The 19,637-nt window shown below is 39.7% G+C and overlaps 1 protein-coding gene across 1 annotated transcript in view; it reads left to right on the top strand.

The window, feature by feature from the left end:
• PFKFB3 (6-phosphofructo-2-kinase/fructose-2,6-biphosphatase 3) overlaps positions 1-19,637 on the top strand; it is a 112,655-nt gene that overhangs the window by 57,859 nt on the left and 35,159 nt on the right. The window lies entirely within an intron of this gene.

Genomic DNA, 19,637 nt, shown 5'->3' with positions numbered 1-19,637 from the left:
CACAGGGGGCTTCTGAAAAGTCTGTTACATTTTGTTGTGGCTCAGTCGTTTCTTGTCTGACTCTTTGTGACCCCATTTGGGTTTGTTAGGGTTTTTTTTTTGGTTTGGTTTGGTTTGGTTTTTTTGGAAAGATACCAGAGTGATTTGCCATTTCCTTCTCCAGCTGAATTTACAGATGAGGAAACTGAGGGACGTTAAATGGAACTGGATTTGCTGTGGCTGCTGTAGGTCCTATTCTTGAGAACTGGTGAGGATATAGGAGCCAGTGTCCTTTATCATTGGCTTCTGGTATGTAGTCAACAAGCATTTATTAAGTACTTACTATGTGCCAAGCAATTTGCTCAGCCTTGGAGATACAAAGAAAGGCAAAAACCAAGGGACTCACATTCTTATCGAGGAAATGACACAAACAATTAGGTCCATACAAATTATATAAGAGTAGAAGGCATTAGCAACTGGGGGGGACAGAGAAAGGCTTTTTGCAGAAAGCATGATTTGAGCTGAATTTTGAAGAAAGCCAAGGAAATTGAGGCAAGGGTTGAGAGAGCATAATATTCCAGGCGTGGAGACATTCTGCCAGGATAAAGACAAGGAATCTGGCTGACTAGGGGTATGGTGATGATACCTCATCAGTAATAAGGAAGGTTAGAAGAAGGGATGATTTTTAGGAAGAGAAAATGAGTTCTGTTTTGAATATACTGAATGTATATAAAATATGGGACATCCAGTTTGAGATGTCCAAAAGGTAGTTAGTAAAAACAGGATTGTAGCTCAGAAAGCTAAGGCTGGAGACATAGGCGTGGGAATAATCTCCAGGGAGGTGATAATTGAACCTGAGTTGCTGATGAGATCGCCAAATGGGGTAATATGGAGTGAAAAGAGGAGGAGGAATCATAGCAAACTCTTTGGGGACACCTGTCGATAGTGGGCATTACACAGATGATAAACTCTTCAAGAGAGGCTGACAAGTAGAAGGACCAGCAGAGAGAAATGCCATGAAAAACTAGCGAGGACAGGAGCAGAAGGTGATCAGCAATATAAAACTCTTCAGAAAGATCAAGAGGGATGGGGATTGAGGAAAGGCCATTAGATTTGGCAACTAGGAGATCATTGCTAACTTTGGAGAGATCAGTTTCTGTTGAATGATGAGTTTGGAAACCAGACTTAAGAGGATTTAAAAGAGAGGAGGAGAGAAAATAGGTTCTTAGATGATAGATGGCTTTCTCAAGAAGTGGAGGGGAGACAGAGGATGATGTTGGAATTGGTAGGTTTTTTGAGTATGGGGAGACGACCATTTTGTAGGAAGTAGGTAAGAGGCCAGCAGATCAATGATCTCTGATGACCTTTTCAGTTCTGGGGTTATGTAATTCTGTAAAATGGAGCTCAGAGAAGTGAAATGATTTGCTCAAGGTTGCCCAATATCCTATAATAGAATCACAGAATAGTGGCAGCTCTAAGATTCTAATTCAGGTTTCCATAGAATCTTAGAGTTGGTACCAGCTAGCTAGTCTGAAGTGGTAATTGCCTCTGCGGTATATCCAACAGGTAGGCTTTCAGCTTCTGCCTGAATAATTCAGTGATGTAGCTTACTACTACTGTAATGGATAGGGCCGTGGTCTAGGACAGGGGTTTTAATTCTTGTGCTGCCCTTAATTAGCTTGTTGACCATTATATCATAGTAGAATTTTAGGGTTGAAAAGGACCTTAAAAAATCACCTGTTCTAATCCCCTTGTTTTATAGATGAGAAAATTGGTGATGTAAAAATTGTGCATGGATTTGTTGATAGGTACTGCTGCCAATCATGCTTATTAACATTTAATAACTGGTTTATTATGTGCTTAAAGCATAGACCCATGTGGGCTCAGAGCAGCAGTTTCCAGAAACCTTGTATAGGTCTTAGTTACATAGGCAGGATGGGAACAATGAAATTTGATATAGTGTGGAAGGGGAAGGTAAAAATTTACACATCGAGGAATAGATAGAAGAAGGGGAAGATCTTCATGACAGAAAATAATAAACTGGCTAGTAAACACTAGGGATATAGCTGGAATTTACAGAATAACCATTAATACCAGAGCTATACCTAGTTACTTGACATGGCTTGTTTTAAGTAAATAGAAGTAATAAAGATGAGCCAGAAATTCTTTTATCGCTAACCACTTAATCACTGGTGCTAAAGTTTGATGGCTCAGCTACATTCTACCATGTTCTAGGTAGGGATGTGATGCTGTCCTAAAGAAATGGCAGCATTAGAGCTAAACCAGAAAAATTATTTTATGACGCTGGACCTTTAGAAATAAAATGACTTACCCCAAAGCTAAGATTTAAACCTAGACATTTTGGTTCTCATTTTAATGTTCTTTCCCATCACACCACTTTGCCTCTCTGGTCTTCAGTGTCTTCATCTATAAAATGAGGGGGTTGGCCTGATCTTTAAGGCCCTTCCAGTACTAGCCTCTGTGACTTCCTCTCTATTGTTGGCCAGCACCAGTGATCACAGCCTCAGTTTGCCACCAACTATCTTCTACCCCTTTGTCCCATCCCTGCGTCCCTTCAAGGGACACAAAGATGAGTAGACATAGCTTCTGTGCTCAGAATTATGACATTCTAGTAGGAGGAGTAAGACAAGTGCACAAATAACTATTTTTGTTATGTTATGTAGTATATCAATGCCATAATGGAGACTGACGCAGTGCCGAGGGGGCTCAGAGGAGCAGAGGGATCCCACCTGGTTGGAGGGATCAGCAAAGGCTTCAGTGAGGATGGCAGTTCTGGGGAGCCTTGTTGGGAGGAAAGCCAGGCAAGGCAGCTTAGGTAGAGGTTACAGCATGAGGAAAGGCACAGAGTGATCGTACGTTTTCAGGGAACAGAAAACTTCTAGTCTCTTTTCCACCCAGCATCCCCAGCTTCTTAAAAGTTCCTCTTATGAAGTGTTTTACATACTGCTCACCATCCTGGTCGTCCCCTCTCCTAGAAGATTGGTCAGAATTCATCTTAAAATTGTGTTCTAGATAGGCTCTGACCACCCTAGAGAATGGGAGGTCTTTCATTTCCCGTCATTTCAACACTAATACTTCTAATGAAGAGCCTGAAATTGCATCAGCTTTTTTTTTTAAGCAACCATATCACACCATGGTTTTGTTAGTTTTTTTTTTTTTAAGTAAAGATAAAACTATTATCCGTCAGAGCCTTTCTTAAAAAGAGTCTTCTGTCTTCTTTTAAGGAATACAAGTAAATGTCCTAGATTTTGATTTTTTGTTGTTATTGCCATACTTAGACACACACACACACACACACACACACACACACACACACACACATGCATATGCATATGCATGCAGGCATGCATGCATCTTGGTGGTAGGGAAGGAGTAAAAGAAGAGATATGTGCCAATTCTTAGTGGTTCATCAGAGAGTTACACCACTGAATATCGGTCACATTCTATCTCATAATCAAGGCTTGCAACATAGGGCCTGTTCCCCACTTTCTCAATAGATAGGCCTTTTCTTATATTTAGCAGGAGGTATCATTTTGAACTAAAAAAACCCAGATCTAGTTAGCACTTCCTGGTCCTCACCATAACCTTGACTCAAAAATTTCCCAACACCTCCTAGGTCTTCTTTGTTCCTGCATGTTGTAGTCTTCTTGGGTAAGAAATCTAAGATACAACATGGCCTGGATTATACTAAATCAACAAAGATAAGTGTTTCTCAGCTGGAACTTTCTGTCCTAAACCTTTCTGTCCCAGACCTTTCTGTCCCAGACCTTTCTGTCACTGGCTCATTTAGAACCTTTAAGAAACTAGTCCAGTACTAATGAACTCTGAGTATAGATTGAAGCTGACTTTTTAAAATTTTCTTTATTTTTCTTGGTTTGTGTGTGTGTGTGTGTGTGTGTGTGTGTGTGTGTGTGTGTTTTCTTTGCAGTATGACTAATGTGAAAAACATGTTTTGCATGGCTTCACACAATATCATATTGCTTTGCCTTCTCAAGGGGTGGAGGAGGGGTAGGAAGTTGGGAGAGAATTTGGAACTCAAAATTTTAAAAAACAAATGTTAAAATTTTTATACATGTAATTGAGAAATATATAATGAAATAAATAAAAACATATTTAAAAAAATAAAGAAGCTGGCCTAGTACCTTTGACAACCATGGCTAAGGGTTGAATTCTTAACCAAACAAAGATCATATAATCATAGATTTAGAGATAGGCAATTATGTTGTTGATATAGTTGGATGATTAGAGGCTAATGAGTCAAACCCCTCTCCTTTTACAGATGAGAAAGCTGAGGCTGAAAGAGGTTAAATAACTTCTAGGTAACTTAGTGTCTGAGGCAGGATTTCAACTCAGGTCTTCTTTGCTTTAAGACTAACACTCTCCTCATCCACTTAGCTGGGATAGAGGTAATTACAAAAGGTGAAGTAGATCATTTGGATGATAGGAAACTAAAAAGCTTTCACATGAACACAATGTGAATAGGATATGAAAAGAAGCAGTGGACTGGGAAACAATCATTGTATCAAATATCGATGATGATAGTCCGATATACAAGATATATAAGCACCTAACAGGAATATATAAGAGCAAAGCTCATTCCTCAATAGTTAAGGGGCCAAACAAGAGGAACAAACAGTTCTCAAAAGAATTGCCAATTATTTACAATAGAGAATGCTCCAAATCACTAATGATAAGAGAGATGCGAATTAAGACAGCCTTAAGGTTGTATCACATCCCACAAATTGAAAAAGGTGACAAAAGATGGGAATGGTCGATGCTACAGGGGTTGTAGAAAGAGAGATAATACATTATTGGTGGAATGGTGAATTGATCCAACTACTTTAGGAGGCATTTTGGCATTGTATAAAGAAAGTGACTTGGGCAGCTAGGTGGCACAGTGGAGATAGAGTGCCAGTCCTGGGATCAGGAGAACTCATCTTCCTGAGTTCCAGTCTGTCCTCAGATACTTACTAGCTATATGACCCTGGGCAAGTCACTTAGCCTTGTTTGCCTCAGTTTCCTCATCTGTAAAATGAGATAGAGAAGGAAATGGAAAACCATTCTAGTATCTTTGCCAAGAAAATCCTAAATGGAGTCACAAATAGTTGGACACAACTGAAAGATGACACAACAAAAACCAAAACAACAACAAGAACAAAACCCCCAAATATCTAAATACCCATTTTCTTTGACTCAGATTCCACTATGAGGTATACCCCAACAAGATCAATGACAAGCAGAGAGACTCTCATATATATATATATATATATATATATATATATATATATATATATATATATATATATGTATATATATATACACCAAAATGTTTTTAGTAGCACTTCTTCTAGTAGGAAAAAAACAAAAACAAAACAAAAAACCGAGAAACAGTGGAATTGTCCATTGATTGGATGATGATTAAACAGGTCACAGTGCATGAATGTGATGAAATATTACTGTTCTATAGTAAATAATAAATATGATGAAGACAGAGAAGCACAGGGAAGATTTATATAAACTGTTATAAAGTGAAATATGCAGAACTAGGGAAACAGTACATAAAATGATTACAGTGATGGAAATGGAAGTGTAAAGAACAACAGCAGCATTGTTTGAAATTGAATGCTGAAAAATTGTAACGACTAAGTTTGGATCCAAGGACCAGATATGAGAAGGTTCCTCCTGCTGTTTCTTTGTAGCAGTGGGGGTCTATGGATTTGGAACATAATATAAAATGTCAGACTTTTTCAATATTTTGGCTAGTTTTATTAAACTCCCCCTGTCCCCCAGCATCCTTCTCTCTCCCCCCCCTTTTAAATTTTTTGTTATATAAGCTGACTCTCTGAAGGAGAAAGGGAAAAAGATTATTTATGACATGTAGGTGATGCAAAAACAAAATAAATCAATAAAACTAATTTTTAAAAGGCTATTCCTGACAGACACAGGTTCTTGTCAGTGTTGTGGGGTGCCCTGTGGGTGGCTGCATAACTGTGAATGCAGTTGATCCATCTAGGTCCCTTTTCATATTCATGTGGGAGCATTCAAAAATCAAAGAATTTTCAGAGCTGGGACAATGTCAGTATGACCACTACTACTACCAGTGCTACTAAATGACAACCACTTTAGAGTTTTTAAGAGCTTTAATGATCAATCAATCATTCAACAAGCATTTATTAAGCCCTTACTAAGTGAGAGGCCTTGTATTAATCCTTAGAGATACAAAGAGGAAAGTGAAATTGTCCCTGCCTTCAAGGACCTACGATCCTAATCAGGGAAAAAATGCACACCCATCTGAGTCTGTATACAATGAAATGAATACCTCACTACAACCTTGTGAGGTGAATGGTAGAGGTATTATTAGCCCTATTTTTACACATGAGGAATTGAGGCTCAGGGAGTTTAAGTAATTAATTCATGTTACTCATCTAACGTCAGAGGCAGGATTTGAACCTGACTAAATCCAGCAGGCTGTCCAGTAGAATGGACTACCACTTCACGGGTCATCTATCCCCTTGTTTTACAGATAAGATAGTTTAGTTCTGGTGATTCATCCAGGGTCACAGGGCTGGGATTACAACATACTCTGTAGGACTGCTCTCTCCCTTTTAGATTTCACTGTTTTTCCCTTTTGAACTGCATGAAATCAGGAAGATTTAGATACAGTTAATCTATAAAGCTTTATAATCTATACCTTAGATAAGAAATTGGAATCTAAGCCTAGGTTATCCATATCCTTCCTTGTAACTGGTTTTCCCTTAAATAGTCTTAGTCACTCATTCCTTTGGAGAGATGACACAGGTCCATCTGGACTACTGGCCCCCTTCTGCTCCTCCAGGCCTTTGCTCACGATGACTCTTGGCCTAGTGGCAGTATTCTCTCTATTTCACTGGTGATCAGACAGCCTGAGCTGTCCAAGGGATTGTAGCCAGCAAATGTCTATCTTTTCAGTATTGCATGGGCTGTAATCAAATTTAGCTACCCTTTGACACAGTGCTGATGTCTCTAGAATAGATGCCATGGTAAGGGTAGCACTGGGTTAGTTTGAAACATCTACCATCTGCTTCTGATCCCTTCTACCAGTGATGGGAGCTCCCCAAGCCTAAACGAATCTTTATTTATTTTATACCAGTTGACAACTGATTTCTTGGCACTTCCAGGTTTATCTGCTTTTGGTAGTTCCCTCTACTAATTTTGTGTGGGTGTCTATAAAAAATTAGAGCAGACACACTTTTCTGTCAGGGGATAGGGATAGCATCTCAACCTGATTCTCCATCCTGCTTCTTTTTACTAATTTTTTAAAATATCGGGAGAGTTTTGAAGACCAAAGCTTATAGTTGTCTATCAAGGAATCAAGTTTTCACCCTGTCCTATTTTTATTACTCTCTTTTAGTTTCATGTGGGCAAGTAATACCAAAGGACCTCAAATCCCCTCAGTATGTGTACTTATTCCACTGCTTCAGATTGCTATCCATATATACCTTCTCATTCTTGCCTTTCCTTAAATCTTCTCTGTATAGTCTAACTAACACACTTGGAGGCCTACATCTCTTGGGAATATCCACAGATCTCTCATTAAGATCTTTTAGAATTTCTTCGTTTGGTTCAAGCAGCAGAATCTCATCCATAAATGAGAGTATCAAGAAAACCTTGCCAAGGAAAAAGAAGCATCCCCTGTTCTGTTTGGACTTGATGAGGTTTGGGGTTGAGGGGTGCTCGAGACCCCAAAACTATGACACGCCAGGTCCTACCGAAAGAATGACTCAAGCCTTCTCAGCCAAGGGAAATGACAAAGTTTATTAAGGGTTTACCACAATGAGTTGTCTTAAGAAATCCCAACCTTTGTGATGCCAGTTTTCACAAGTGGGCCAGACTCAGTCTGAACTGAGCTAGATTGAATCTGAGAACCTTCATGGAGACAGGATGAGACTTATACACACAAAGATTGTAGGAGGGAGCTAGGGTGGTCCTGGGATGATGGGAGGAGGGGTTTAGGGAGGGTCTTGAGGAAGAGTCCAGGAACCAAGAGAATGGGATTAAAGGTGGGAAGTAGCTGAAGGAGATAACAAGACAACGTAGGGATAGGCTAGTTTAAGGGTAGCAGATTTGGGCATATATGACACTTTGACAAGATCAAGGGTGGAAACTAGCCAGATCAAGTGGGAAGATCAAGGAGAGTTCAAGGGGGTTCCCAGAGACTGTACCCTCATCAGACTCACATGGGACATTCTCCATGACAGTGGTGAAAATACTGGGTGAGCCTATCTCTCTAAAGCCACCCTTGATACTGATTTTTGGCTTTTATTGTTGAACAGAGTTAATACTATTGCTTCTTGTCTATCTTAACAAATGTGTTAATGTAGGAGCTCCTTTGAGTGACCGGCTTCATTACATCCACAAATAGCAGAAAACAGATTATGTTATCTTTTTTTTTTTGGCTGCCATGTAATAGTACTGACTCACATTAAACCTGTGTCCACTAAAACCTCCAGCTTTTTTTCAGTACTGCTATCTATCTATACCTTCTCCATTTTGTACCGCTAAAGTTTATTTTTTTTTGTAACCAAGTATAAGACTTTACATTTATCCCTGCTGAATTCTGTCATATTATATTTAGCCCAATGTTCTCATTCTTTAAGATGTTTTTGGATCCTGACTCTGTGATGCTGTGTGTTAGCCATTCTTCTGAGCCTTGTGTCTGAAATTTTGATGAGCATGGCACATCTGCCTTAAGTCATTTGATTAAAAAAGTGGATAATGCATAGGGCCAGCCATAGGTCTCTGTAGTACTCCACTGGAGATCTTCTGCCGCATTGACGTTGCACTATTAGTAACTACTTTTTTGAATCTACACGTCCAGCCATTTATGAATCCATCTAAATGTGTTACCCTTTCATTTACATCTCTACATATGAGACACTTTTTTTAAAAATAAAAACTTGGCTAAAATCTAGGAAAATTGTACTAGTGATATTCTCCTAATTTACTAGTTAAGAAATCATGTCAAAAAGGAAATGAGGTTAGTCTGACATGACCTGTGTTTGATGATACTACTTTTATGTAGTCTTTGTCAAGGTGGATGTTATTCTAACCCTGCTAGCTTCACTTTGTATATGTCTTTGCATTTTCCACATTGGCCATTTTTTTTCCTTACACAATAGTATTCTATTATATTGAGAAACCATTGCATATCCAGCCACTCCTTGATCTTTACTGATAGGGAGTTGTTGCTATTACAAATAAAGGAGCTATGAATATTTTCGTACATGTTGATCAGTGGAATCTTGATGAGTCAGCCTTTTTTATATTTTCTCTTGGAGGGTGTGGACATGTGCCCTGGCACCTCAGAAGATTGACTTCATCTCCTTAAATCTCTTCTACTTGGGGACCAACCAATGAATCTTCTCTATTCTATGATACCAAAGAAGATACCTAAATCTTCTCAACTAGGTGTCAATAGGCATGTCTGTATGCTCCAGAGGAAAATACAATTAAAATTCCAAACACAGTTACATTCTCCCTGTATGCTCAGCAAGTGAATTAGATTCCCTTACACTGGGGTCTTTTTTTTCTCTCTTTTTAGATATCTTTTAGGACTAAAGTTCTTAATCTGGGATCCATGAATTAGTTTTTTTAAAAAATATTTAAAATTTAAATTTAATATTAAATTTAAAATTTAAATTTAAAACTAAAATGCCCTTTAGGACTAAGGTTCTTAATCTGGGATCCATGAATTTTTAAAAAATATTTAAAATTTTTTATTATTTCAATAAAGTTGGGTTTCTCTGGTTAACCTCTGTATTTTATTTTATTTAATACATTTAAAACCTTTCTTCTGAGAATGGGTCCCTTGGCTTTACCAGACTGCCAAGGGGGGGTGCATTATATAAAAAAGTTAGAAACCCCAACTTTAGGTTATATATAGTCCTAATAATATTGCTGAGTCAAAGAGTGGGATGTATTTTGAACTCTTATTGTATATTGCCATATTGCTCACCCAGAAACAAGTACGAATTTAAAGTCCTGCCAATAATACAATAGAGTATTCTTTACCCTGAATTCTTACCAATTTTGAATTTTATTTCTTTTAGCTATTTCCCCCAACTTGTGATGTATTCTGAATTTGTTTAAATTTGCCTATTTTCCCTGATGATTCCCCCCATTGTTATTAACAGTTTGTGCTCTCCTTAGACCATGTTTCCAATGGGAAATAATAGATATCTTATACAAGTACCCAAGAAATGGTTGACTACAGATATGAAATAACCCATGGAAGGTCACATAGGTAGCTAGTGACAGAACTTGGAGTCAGTCCTTGATCCTCCCTCACACCATATTGTTTATTGATAGTTGATTGGGCCTTTCCCTCCAGGCTACATGAACATGAACGCAATAAAAATTTGAGGCCCATTAGCCTCTCTGGGTGTTCTCTGGAGCCCGTGGTTCTTCTTGGGAGAGCATTTGTGGTCCTGCTCATGCCCATCAGAGAGCAACCAAAGGGAATGAGAGAATTGTCAGAGAAATGAGAAGTAGATCCTTCCCTGCCTTCTCCTTCTTTTTTCAATGAAGCAGAAAAAGACAGTGACAAGTGCTTACAGCAGCAGGCCAAGACAGCTCTGAGGCTGGAGCCAGGAGGGTTTTTCTTTTAGTTTGTCCTGAAAATATTAGTGTTCCTAAGTCATCTTCCAATAAAGACACGACGTGAGCCCTATTATTCTGCATCTCCTAGGTTCATATCTCATGCAGATTTTGGTTCTATGAATTTGCAGGTAGCAAAGGTGCTGGGAACATATGAAAATTTTCCCTTAGTTGTAGGCTGACTCCTTTGCTCCTCATTGTCCTCCCTTTGGTCCTGAATTTGCCTATTAATGAGTTTGGGAAAGCAAAATCCTAACTACCTCATCAGAAAAGCAGCCAAAAATGTGCCACAGAAGTAAAGAAGTACTATTTCTGTTGGCTGAATAGGTAGGGAGCAGGGTGGGGAGACAGTAACAATCAATGCAGATGATTAGCCTGTTAGGAGATTAGACCAGGAATGTGAAATGGACAAGTTTATGAATTCTGGTTCAAGCTTAAGAGTGTCTTTTTAAAACAAGAAGCTCAACAGGACAGCTGCTGACTCAGATGAAAAAAATGACTCAGATGAACTGGGGCATAGGGAATCAGGCTTGGCTGAGAGGGTTTGATAAGCCTTGGGTCATTTTTTGGGGGTCACTATATCCATGGCTAGTCTGGGACAATGACTTCCCAAGCAACTGGACATTTCTGTCTTTGTCTTCAAAAGAAGTGACCTGGCATTTGTAGAAGAACAATTTAACTAATTTTTCATTTTTTTTTTTCAAACAGTTGGGCCCAGTAGAAGCAGTAGTCAGCCTCTGCTGAGGTCATTATTTTTTTAAATAAATTTTTAAAAAAGCATTACCATTTTATTTGGAGGGCTAGTAGAGGAATAGAGGGGCTAGTTTCTGTCTGGAGCAGGTTCTAATTCACTTTACCCTGTAACTTTGGTAGAGCAAATAATGATAGTTTGGGTCTAATAAGCAAATATCTCCTGATTATTCTCTAATCCACTGATGGAAAGTTATGTTCACATCCTGGTGAGTTGGGAGCAGATGAGGTATTATTAGAGCTTATATCAGGTCATCTATCATTGGGCTAACCTGGGGTTGTTTTGTTGTGACAGCATGTATGGGTGGGGAATGGTGGCACCTGATTTAGCTGGAGGTAGGAAAAAAATTAAGATCCCTTCCATCTACCCTTCCAGTTTATTTGCCCTGAAGTTGGACCTTCTATACTTTAAATAGTTAAGGAGCTTTATACTACTTGTCTGTCCTCACTGCAGCCTTGGACTCCACTCCTGGGTCCCCTAGCTTTAATAGGGGAGCTTTTACCTTGCCTTGCCCAGAACCAGTCCTCCAACGCACTTTCCAACCATTTCCACACCTTGCTAATGAATTCCCCCTTGCTTTCCAGAACCCTTTTATATATAGATTGCCTTAAAAAAATAGAATATAAACTCCTTAAGAGCAAGTACTGCTTGTATTTGTGTTTTCATACTGTGCTTGTATTTGCATCCCTAACACCATTTAACATATAGTTGGCCACTTAGTAAGCACATAATACATTTTCGCTGCCTTTCCCCTTTCTTTCTCTTCCCTCCTCTCTGTCTAACTCTTTCTATACTTTCCTTTCCCCCTCCCTCCCCCCTTTTTCTTCTGCCTCCTCCTCTCCCTCTTTCCCTGTGGGGCCTAGTAGAGTCCTCATTGGAAATGCCTACCCCTCCTAGGTCACAACTGAGTCATCTGAAAATCACATCCCCTCAGAGTGACCAGAATGGAGAATCTCTACCACCAAGTGACTATCTTACCATCCTTGAAAAGGAAGGTGCTGACCACACCTGAGGATGTGCACGATTTCTGGAAAAAAAAAACCCAAAAAACTCAAGAGATAAGTTTGGCTTGAATTGTAAAGATTTTCTTCACACAAGAATCATGCTCTGTTTATTTGATTTGGGGGTGAGATGAAAGTATGAGTGTGGTTTGGGATTGAATTCAGAGTGAGAAAAAAATTGCTGATACATAATATCATTAAAAATTTGTTTAAATTTTCCTGTTTTGGCTTGTAAACTTGAGAGACAGAGTTGTGTGGTGCTTAGAAAGCTAGTTGAGAGGCCAAGAAGACTTGAGTTCAAGTGGTTTATTGGACAGATAATAGCTGTGTGATCTTAGGTGGGTCATTTAAACTCTTAACGCTCTAGGGTCAAGCTCACAGTCCTGGGGCTGAATTACAAGGGTCCCACAAAACTCCCGAGTGCACAGAATCGAATTAAAAGGTAGTTGAGGATTGTTTATCAAAATAAGTAAAAATACAACACAATAAAGTAATGTTGATTTGTGGTTTTCTAAGTCAGTTATGTGTACTGCAGGGATCCATTTCTATTTAAGTTTGACACCATTTCTCTAGGTACCCAGAAGGTGCCAGTAAGTGAGAATTTCTCATGGTGGGCTTCCTATGGCAGTAGTGTCTAACTCAAATAGAAACAGGGGGCCAATAAACCATGCATAAAGATCTCTCCAGGCTGCATATTAACCACATATTAACATTACTTATGTTCTATTTTGTTTTTATTTTACTTTGTTAAATATTTACCAATTACATTTTAATCTGGTCCTGACCCCACTGGGAATTATTGTGGGTCAAGTGTTTGTCACCTCTGCCCCATATCAGTGAAACCACAGTTCCTGTTTTTGTCTTTGTCCTGTTGTGAAGTTAAGCATCAACAAACACTAATACATATTTTAACATTTTTTGGTGTTTGTTGATGTTAATATTCAACAAAGAAGAAAGAGATTTGTATAAGAAACTATGTGTACATAAATTTATTTTCAGTTGATAGTTGATACTAATGAAAATCTTGACAAAAGATTCAAGTGTAAGGAGGGTTTAAGAAAGCTGATCTGAGGGCCATCGGGTCTCTAGGATACAGTGCTTTATTTACAAATATCATCACAATCACCCTGTTATGTTGACTAACATCTTCAGATTATATGTTTACAACATAGTTGAAGGATAACCCCAAGCGGTTTGAATTAAAACACACGAAGGAAACAACAGGTTACTAAGCCGCCTTGGAGATGTCTCTTTTGCTGAAACGTTTTTCAGCACTTTTCTCAAGGAAGGTGATCAGATTTAGGAACAGTAAGGTGGGATTCTGGTGAGTGCCTGGAAATGTCGAAAAAATTCCCACTTGGTGTCTTCAGTGAAGCAGATATCCTCAAAACTCAGGTTTGGTGCAGAAATGGCTGTTAAACATCAACCCCAAGTGTCTTCAGAGTAACCGCTTTATTGGCTGGGAGTCATAGTGACAAACATCCCAGAAGCTGCTTTGTGCATGAGGATGGTTTGATACAGTGATTGAAAAGCTGTAATGTATCCACCATATCACTATGTAGGAGAAGAACTCATTGAACTTCCAGTTAATTTCCATAACATTGCCAAACACTCCATACACAATTATCTTAGAAGTGGGAATGATGCCTTTGGCAAAGTGTTTCCTTGCCCTCAAGGTTCCCTGTTTTAATAGGCATATAATGGTCTAAACATTTGTGGTCTGGAGACAAATCAAAGGCAAAAATTGTGTGTCCTTGGTAATATGCTTCCTTGTCCACTAGGAACACAGGATCCTTCTTTATGTGCTCCTTTGGAGCCTACACCAGGTTCACCTATTCTTTAATACAGTTTCTGGCTTTGTATCAGGTTTAGTGGGAGAGATCGTGTCCACCAGCTACATACAGAGTCATAAAATTGACTGATCACTGCCATGTTTGAAGTTGAAGCATAATTCCCACCAAAGGCAGCTGCTTTAGGAAAAGGTTCTTTGGTCACAGGTATATCTTTCTCTTGAGGTACTGAACACGTGATCTCCATGCAGACCCTGGGCACCTGGCATTGGAGATAAACAGGGCCTTGATGTGATACACACTTGGTACAACAAACCCAGGTCACTGTACAGATTTGCCCAGAAGCTCTAATTTTCTGTCGCCTGCTGTCAGCTGTTCCCAGTTCAGAAAACCCTCATTACTTCTCTGTAGGGTCTGTGAACTTGAATGGGAAAGTAATTGTGTTTTTATTTTCATTAACCTCTAACTAAAATTTTAGCATTTCCTTCATTTATTTAAAATATTATTCTGAGCAGGCCTCCAGACCGCCCAAAGGATCCATGACAGAAAAGGTTTAAGAACAGTGCTCTGAGTTTATTTCTTCAGGAATACCCTGGTATATCCTTGTAAAATCCCTCTTCTAGAAACTATGCTGCCCAGGTGACTTTGCTATAGTTGCACAGTGACTCAGTGAAAGCCCAGTAAGGCTTGTTGCTGTACAGGATAAGGCAGTCACACAGGATCACATCCAATTATATGAAAATAAAGGCAGCTGAGCAATTCCATATCTGTTCCCTATTCAAGTCCATGCCATCTTCTTTCCTGCTTTTGAAACTGATGGAGAGCAAGGTGCTCTTCAGATCTAAATAATGTAATTCTCAGTATTCCCAGCTTTGCAAAATTCCAGGGGGGAAGATTTGAATATAGCACAGAAATATTTTATTTTATAGCCAGCACATAAATAGTTATCTTGATGCAAGTTTGTGTAGCTAATAGCTGAAATGGATCCAGCCCAGACCTGGCATATTCTTGGGTTCCCTAGAAGCCTTGTGGAAAGGGGCACTGACTTTCAAAAGACTCCAAAATATCCCACCTATATTATATCTGCTGCATTCATTGCCAAGGTACCTTGAAAATCCTTTAATCTATTCCTTATCTGTACCTTGTAGAAATAATAGTCTATGTGGGTTTTCATCATCTTTCAAGAATACCATTTTCCCTCTAAAAATGTACTGTCTTTTCCAGCCAGGCATCAGTAGACCTAGACTCTTGATCTCCTCACTCCTCCACTAGTGAAATGGAACGGTATGTTTTGGTCTGTCTTTTTTTTCAGTGGTGCTGGTGCTGAGGTGATGCTTACACAGGAACGCATGCTGAGGGTTTGTCTTAAGTGGGATTCACCTGCCAGTGGCTCCTTCCGATGTAGAGACACTCCATAAAGGAATCCAGGAATCCTCAGATAGTTGATGTCACATCATGTACATGTATACACGTACAGGGAGTTAAAAGCAGCTTTCATGTTGGCAGGGTGTGGAGCCCTGGTGATTGGCACATCCATGGGCACTCCAAGTGTCCATTCTTTGCCCTCTAATAATGCCCCTTCTAATGAAGCCGAAGGGCTCCTCCCCACCAACAGGTTTGCCATAACCTGTTACAACACAAATGCATATCCAAGCTTTACCTCAATAATTTTTTTTTGCCCAAACTAATGTAGATATTCAACTTCAGAGAGATTTTGGTATTTACTCTTCTCCAGGGTGTATTGTGTAGATCTCTTATTATTGTCTGTTCAAAAATGGCACCTTCAGTTAGGGGTACCGTTTATTTGGGGTAATATATTTCTGTAAGTCTTACCTCCTATTTTGATTTGCAGCTCTAGGGAATATGACAATGGTACAATGAAATTGGATATGGTGTTATGGAGGAAGGGACTGCTGGGGAGTGTTAGGTAAACATTTTCATCTATCTCTCAGTAGAGTGACACAAACCCTGGAGGTAGTACTGGAGGTCATATGCTTAACCCAACTGTTAACATTTCCAGGCTACCCCCACCTTTTGGCTAGAAAAAAACTCTTGTTCTGCCCACAGCTGCTAGTTTGGATGATTGTTTTCCTGCTCTGTTAATGGGATTCTTATTTCTTCTGTAATTCTTTCATGTAAAAAGTGCCTGTACTTTCTTCCCCAACATAGGCTCTCTGTTTATCAACAGGCTGTTTGCTGCGCCCTCATCATCATTTCTGTCTCCATAAATGTCTCACCTATGAAAGTCTACTCACTCCCCTTTACATCTTTCCCTTTGATCTTTGACATGTTCATGTGGTCCCTTTGTTTATACTGTTTGAGGGCTGTTGGTTTTTCTTTTGGGGCTTACTGTTGACTGTTTTCCAAACCTCTAAAGAATTTGTAGGAATGACATTTTTAGGTTGCTTATGGTGTGTCTGTGCTAAGAATGGCTGTAAAAATACCTAAATAGTCTTTAAGTACATATATATAGAATATATGTTGGTGAGCTATAAATAACCTGCATGGGTTAAATATTGACTTAAAAGCACAGAACATCTCTTGACCCAATTTGTCTTTCAAACTCACTGCCTAGGCATACTTTGAAATCACATCAACTGCTATTATGACCATAATAGGTCATAGATAAGAATTGAAAGGGATCTTAGAGGCCATCTAGTATAACCCTGTAGTTTTACAGATGAGGAAACTGAGAAGTGAAGAGATTGCCCAGCTTCATAGATAAAGCATGGGAGGTGGGCTTTGTACCCAGGTCTGACTGATTACAAGTCCAGGACTTCCCTATGCCATGCTGCCTAAAAAATTACAGCTGCTTATTTTACAGATGGGCAACTGAGAAATTAAGTTAACTGCCTAAAGTCACATAGTAAATAGAAGAACTAGGATTTCAAAGCCTGTTGGTTGGACTCCAAATCCAATATTCCTTCTACTGTTTCATTCTGTTTTTTACATGAAATTTGAGTTTCCTTTCTAATTGGAAAGCTGACCCACCAGGTCTATCTACCAAGGAATATTCATATCTTAAACTATCATTTTGTTTTCTAGAACAGTGGTCTCCAAAGTGTGTGTTTGGGAAGGGGGGAAGAAATAGGGAGGGTAAATTAGGCTTTCCCTTGAGGCAAGGAGGTCATCAAGGACTCCTAATTTAATCAAGGAAATAAAGGCCAAACTCTTCAAGGGCACTTGATTGAATAAGTGCTAAAAGCCTATCTTAATTACCAATGCACCATTCCCACCCACCTTCCATATCACCTCCTAAGGTAAAATTAACTTAAATTCTCCTGACTAAAGGCCTTCTAGCCACTGCGCCACCTAGCGGCCTCTTTAGGCACATCACTTAACCATCCTCAGGTTTCATATATGAAAAATGAGGAGATTGGACTCAGATGACCTTTGACGGTCCTTCCAACTTTCGTGCTACGAACCTGTGAACTTGGTTTGAGCCTGGTTCTGCCATGGAACTAGTGAGATGATGTTGGGAAAGTCACATGACCTCTTTTGGTCTGTTTCCCCTTATGTAAAATGAGGGAATCAAAGCAAAATAGAGTTAGAGCCGAATCTCATTTTACAGACGAGGAAACGGAGGCAGAGAGGTTGAATGACTTACCTAGGGACCCACAACTAGTAAATGCGATTTGAACCCTGGTCTTGCTTAGTCCGTTATCTAGTTTTAGAAAGGAATGTGGAGTAGGTCTTTGAGCGATTGATTTGATTTAAAGCCCCGAAGCACTTAAATTCCTCTCCCTCCCAATCAACTACCCTCTGGCCCCCACGGGCGAACTATCTAATCGAATACACATAAAAGCTTGCCTTGTGTTTCACTCTCCGCCCTTTTACAATTTGGCTCTGTTGGAGTGGGACTTTCCTCTAGGGTCCTGGGGTATATTCAGCAGTATTTGTTTGAAATGCATTAAAAACGAGTCCAATGTTGGATTCAGGTTTCTGAACAGAGGCGGCTACACAGGAAACTAGTAAAAGGACATAGAGAAGGAGTGTTAGGTACAGCCAAGGGAAAAGACTGGTTAGCCAGCCAGGTGGCTCCCGCTTGCCGAGGTGAAGGTGGGAGCCCGGGGAGGAGAGGGTCTAAGGAAGTCAGGCGGGGCGGAGCAGACGCTAGGGAGACATCTGGACCAACTGATGCCTCCAGCGGCGGATGGGGCGCTGGAGAGAAACTGGCAAGCCAAGGGAGGGAGAGTGACTTCCCAGTGGAGTCATGCGGGACGTGTCGGACGTGTGGAAGCAGCAGCGCATACTTTTCTGTCTGAAATTCCAGCTTCGTGAAGCAGTTTCTGTGATTCTTTACCCTCCCTGTTTGATTGATGTAAACAGCTTTGTTTTATATCAGGTTGTTTCACTTCTATCAACGTCGATATATTTTGAGATGTAACCAATATTATGAAAATTATTTATATAAAATTATGAAAATTATTGATAATATTTATATGGCCCTCATATCGATAAACTATTGCCAATACTGCTTTGCACTGTTGTAGAAAAGGGATATACATATATGGTACATGTGGTTTTTTAATAAAGTCAGTAATTTGAAAATTAAATTTATTAAGTATTAACTAAGCGCTAACTGCAAGACAATGTACTAAGTCTTCAGAATGCAAAAAGCCCTCAAAGTATTTACGTTCTACTGATAATCTAATTGTAAAGTTTCTGAAGGGTGTATAATTGTAACGTATGGAGAATTCATTCCAAATGAGACGAAATGCCAAAGCTGTGTTCCCAATTCTCATTTCATTAACAAATTCCTTCGAGGGGCCTTGTCACTTTTCCTTTCTGCTCAGCACCCACCCTCTACCCACTACCCACTTTGTGAGTTCTTCGCCAAGGTTCCAGTGTCATTGTGACCTGAAGGGATGGGGAGGGTAGTCTCAAAGCCGCTAGAATCCGGGAGGCGACTGGGATAAGGAATAGGAAGATGGGGTAGGGGTGGGATTGGGGATCATGATGATCGCATCAGCCCGGTACCCTCACTAGCAAGACTTAAGGTTTGGGGCATAGGTAACATCTGAGATGAGAATCTTCAAGTAGGGCCCCAGAGCTTGGTAGGAAAGGGGCTAAATGGTTTCTTGGGGGACGGGGTCTGTGGGGAGAGGAGTGATCGCTTTTCGCATTCCCCTTAAATCATCGCACACATTTAGCATAACATAGAAAACTTCCATTCGTCTTTAAAGAAGCGTAATCTTTCTCATTCTACATTCTCGCATCCATGACTCACCTTACAGAGATTAGTCTGTTGAAATTACCAAAGTCTCTCCCTACCCCAGTTACTAACTTTGATTGCTAGGAAGCCGCATTCATTTTTACAAGGGCTGCGATGTCAGTTGCCATTTGGGGAAGGAAGGTGATGGGAAATTACAAAAAGAGGTGGCTAGATTGTGTACCTTTCTGATAGCAAGAGGGGGAGGGGTGGACCTATGGGGCACCTTATTTTATTTTTCATTTAAT

The sequence above is a fragment of the Trichosurus vulpecula genome, chromosome 5, assembly GCF_011100635.1.
Source record: "Trichosurus vulpecula isolate mTriVul1 chromosome 5, mTriVul1.pri, whole genome shotgun sequence".
Lineage (NCBI taxonomy): Eukaryota > Metazoa > Chordata > Mammalia > Diprotodontia > Phalangeridae > Trichosurus > Trichosurus vulpecula.
The sequence above is the reverse complement of the archived record's forward strand: the minus strand, read 5'-3'. Positions and strand labels throughout refer to the sequence as shown.